This window comes from Vigna unguiculata, chromosome 8 (genome assembly GCF_004118075.2).
Source record: "Vigna unguiculata cultivar IT97K-499-35 chromosome 8, ASM411807v1, whole genome shotgun sequence".
NCBI lineage: Eukaryota > Viridiplantae > Streptophyta > Magnoliopsida > Fabales > Fabaceae > Vigna > Vigna unguiculata.
Window position 1 is genome coordinate 7,193,829 of NC_040286.1, and position 4,849 is coordinate 7,198,677.

Sequence of the window (4,849 nt, forward strand, 5' to 3'; positions counted from 1 at the left end):
TAAATTATAATTTTTTTTACAAGAAAGAAAATGATTAGCTATATTTATTCTCTTATAATTGATTTGAATTTTATTTTCTTCTTTTATCTCTCTATGACTACTCTTACCTCTCCTTACTTTATTTTCTTCTAATATCCTTTTTCTAGGATTTTTGCAGATTACATCCCTTAAATCTCTTGACTCTCAAGTTGCCCGTGTATACCAATTTTTTCACTCTCATTTCTGGTTAGTGTGTTTTTTCTTTCTATTTGTGTTGTTGTTAATTTTATTCTATTTTGGACTTGTATTAAAATTATAAATGTGTTTCTTTTGCCTAGTTTTGTTTTTCGGCGGTACTTCTAGATTTACGGGTTTCCGAGAGTTTTTTTTTTTTTTTTTGCATATATCTTGAGGAGAAACTGAATTTTTTACAAAACTATTAATTAGATTATGGTTTAGTTTTTTGGTGAATAATAGATTAATTAGAGAATAATTCAAGTTTAGGAAAAAAAGAGAGACTTACTACGAGTTTAGAAGAGCAATATTTTTTTTAATTATTTTTATTAATGATTAATCTTAAAATAAATAACTTTGCAAGTTTGTGAAAAAGTTGAGACTTAAGAACGAAAAAGAGACTTGAGATTTCAAGATACTGCAAGTCTAATATCGAGTTGAATTTCTTCACCACCAGAACCAGATTTTGTTGTTTTAATTCATTTGTTTATATATATATATATATATATATATATATGTTTAGTAGTGTTTTATATATTATCATGTTTTATTTCATATAAAAATAGATAGATATATGTCAACTAGAAAATTTCAATCTGACTATTCAAAAATTCATAAGAAAAGAAGAATTGAAACTTTAATTGCATAACAAAAAGAAGCTATGAACAAAAAAGAGCAAACGTCTTGTGTGTAATAGTGCGTAGATATTTATTTTTGAAAGATAAATTCTTAAACCTTGAAAAATCATTAAAACATGATAATTTGTTGGATATTGATGGATTTGATTTAATTTCAAAATTAAATATCTTAAAGGAAGTTATAGGTTTGAAAAATAATAAACCAAATTGAGATTATAAATTTGTATAAAAAGAATAAATTTTTTTCCAAATGCATATATAACTTAGTGTCAATAGTTTCAGCCAAAAGGAGTCTTTCACAACTAAAGATAATCAAAACTTATTTAAGATCAATAATGTCTCAAGAAAAAATAAACAAATTAGTCCTATTATCTATTGTAAAAGAAATGCTAAATGAAATTAATTATGACAATTTAATAAATAATTTTGCAAAAAAAAGTTCGAAAAATAAATTTTAAATAAAAGACCTATTTTTTAAATTTGTTTTAGGTCTCTAAAACTGTTGAACCGCTCAAAGTTTTATGTATTATTTTATTAGACTTTCCTCACAAATCATCCATGAAGAAAGTTTACAAAAACAAAATCTCATTTTTTTTTGTGTAAAAAGGCATTGAATTTTGAACTAGTTGCAAATCTACTCTTGACCTATTGTTAGAAACAAATGCTACTTAAAAGAGGAATTAAAATTAAAATCGCTTAATAGTTTATACCCTAAAAAATAGTTAACCTTAAATACTTTATTATTTTTTATGATTATATAATTGATTAAATTATAAATTTAACAAAATCATTTTTTAATGATCATACTAATAATATTTTATTAATATATATTTTCATATTATAATAAAATTAATAAAATATAATAATTTAATATATTAATTTAAAATTTAATGATATATGTTTTTATATATTGCAAAAATAATCAGTTAAAATAAAAAAAAATAGATAACAAAGAAGTCAAATTAATTTAATTCAATATTTTATTAATTTATATTACTTTTATATTATAATAAGTAATTTAAATAATAAATTAAATTAAATTAATCAAAATTTTCTATATTTTATATAGTAATTTATTTTGTCATATTATTGTTTTAATTTATAATTTTATTTATTTATTTATTAAGAGTAGATAGTAGTTTTTTGTTTTGATTTAAAATTTATTTTAAATATATACAAATAAATTATTTTGCCAAATCAATTACATCTATTACAAAATTTAGAGTCACTATTCATTTTTTTTTAATCCAAACAATCTTATTTTCTATTTTCTTTATTTTTTATTTTCTTTTTCATAGGTCTAATAAAGTGTTTAATATTGGTTTTTTAATTAAAATATTATCATCACATTTTCCATTAAAAAAATTACTAAACAAAAGAAAAGTAAATTGATTAGTATTTTTTTCGTACAAATGTTGAAAACAAGAAATAGATTAAAGATAAGGCGGCAAGTTTATAATTAAAAAATGAAAATGAAAATAATAAGAAAACAATAGAAGTAGACATCTCTTTCTATGTTTCTTTATTTCTCTACTCATGCATGATTTTAACAATCAGGGTATACATAATTACAAATAAAACTCCAAATTATAGCAAAATCTACTTCTTTTTCTCATGTACTAATCAAATATTCACTACTAAAAAGTCTCATATTTTCTGGTAATTTTTATTTGAATTTTTTTTTTAAAATATTTATAAATTTTGTTATAAAAAAAATTTGTAGGAAATTGCTGCCAATTTTTTTGTAAAATATTTTGTATAAAATATTTTTCACAACAAATTTTATAAGAAATATTTGCGAATTTTATAATTTTGTAGGAAATAATTACCCACAAAAAAATTACCTGTCAATTAAAATTCATAAAAAAAATAGTAGGAAAAAATCTTTTCTTGTAATTTTTTTTAGTAAATTTGTAAAACATTTCCATATAATATAAAAATTTGTAGTAGTGATTTCATTTGTAATCCAGAAATTTATGCCAAATAGAAACTATGATCATGGTTAATGTTGTGACATCCCTTTTTAATAGATTTCACTACTAAATAAAGTATCACACAGTTATAATAACGAGAAGCACTCAGATGAACATAAAACGTAGGAGAGGTAACTGTTACAGTCATCTAGAAGTGTACAGTGAAAACAAATTTGGGCATACTACTATGCCATACACAACATAAGAAAAAGTTAACAGTCATGCAAAAGAAAAGCTCCTAGAGCTAGGGATTACAAGGGGCACTAGGGCCAGAGAATTGTTCTTCGAGGGCCACATCAACGAGCCCACTAAGCTGCACCGCTACCACCATCAGGCCTACCTCCAGAAGTATTCCCATCTGCTCCCACCAATGGTGATCATCGCAAAAGGGAAATCAGAATAAGGACACACATACAAAAGGAATAGCAGGGTAAGCTAGAGTGAATTAAATTATGCATGTTATTGCAGCGAAATATTTAAAAACAGTCCAACCTACAACACAGTAGGCACGAGAATAACATTTTAACAAATAGGCAAGACTCCAAGACTCAATTATCCGGATACATATGCTAGGATCGGATTCACTGGACGCTTGCACTTGTGGTGGCCTCTACTGCTCTGCAGAGCCATTGCCAATGGGTTTCACCCTACCACACACAAGGTTAGCCTTTAAGCGTCTAAGGCCATTATCCTGCCAAAGACTAGGGCCTCCCGCTACTCTCACCACTTGGGTCAGTTTGCTCTACTTGAGACTCACTGACCCCTTAGAGTTTCGGGATGCGATCCTTACTTGAATCCTTATCCTAACATATACACTACTCACCACCATGAGATCTCCCCACGAGACTCATGGAATTACGCCTATCACACAATCAGGATCATTTTTCTCATACAATTCCACTTCCCTTAATACCTTCATCCAATTCTCATGTTAAGACATTTCAAAGCCACAAATCCATGATCAATCTCATACCAAGCATGCCAATTTCATTCATAAGTCCAAACACCCAAGCATATTCACGTACATCATATTTAGGAAGAATAATTTAGACAACATATGCATCAAATCATCAAAACAGTCATGAAAACAGTACCTGCACTCACCACTGCACTGACCTCGCCCAAGCTAGGGACCTCGCTCAGGCGAGGTGCTTGCCTCGCTCAAAATCGTGGGCTCTCGCCTAGGCGAGACATGCAATAGTGGCCCCTGGGAGAATTCACGAGCTCTCGCTCAAGCGAGGCCTTCTCGCCTGAGCGAGACAGTGCGTCGCTCAAAACATGACTGGCCGCCTAAGCGAGCGCTCGAGGCAGAATCTTGGGCGAGCTTCTGCTATTCTCGCCTAGGCGAGACGAGCTCGCCTGGGCGAGAATACCAGTTCTCCCCCACTGTTCCGCGCATGCAACCCAGAACAAACAAACCAAACATCATACTTTTGATTTTCACACAAGCACAAACATTTTCCAACTCATTTTATGCAACAACAGAAGGGAAAACAAGCACCCACAACGAAAGACGAAGAAAACTAGCTTCCCTTACCTTGCTTAGATGCTAACAACACGACACTGACCCGCAACAGAAATACCACGGCTCCAAGAACTATATTAGAGAGCTGAAACAGGAAGATTCGCACAAAACGAAGTTAAGAGACTTAGCCCTAACTTGACCAACGTGCTTAAACAGTGCGAAAAGGAGGAGGAACAGACCAGAAGCTCTAAAGCTCAGCTTACCTGGGAATAGAAGGGGTTTTGCTAACTTGAAGACGTAAGGATGGTGTGCCCTAGCAGAGCACCTTGCCTGAGATGAAGGGAGGGAACAGAAGTTGGTTTCTGAAAATGGAACAGAAATGAAGGGGTTAGGGGCTGACAAGGGTATTGGGTCCCCTTATTGGGCTGGCCTTAGGCCAACAAATGGCTAGGCCCAAATACTCAGCTGAAAAGGAGAAAAAGAGGGCTTACAAATGTTGGATTGAGAACTTTATTTTAGATAAAAAAATTATAACTATTATTTAAGACACAACATTTTAT

The 4,849-nt window shown here is 30.2% G+C and overlaps 1 long non-coding RNA gene across 1 annotated transcript; it reads right to left on the bottom strand.

Annotated features, from left to right (window-relative positions):
- Positions 1 to 2,940: 2,940 nt before the first annotated feature.
- Positions 2,941 to 4,638, bottom strand: LOC114193548. Its single transcript, XR_003606280.1, has 3 exons — positions 4,553 to 4,638; positions 4,362 to 4,434; positions 2,941 to 3,182 (listed from the first exon to the last, which is right to left on the bottom strand). It is a non-coding gene; the product is annotated as an uncharacterized LOC114193548 (long non-coding RNA).
- Between the last annotated feature and the right edge of the window lie 211 nt (positions 4,639 to 4,849).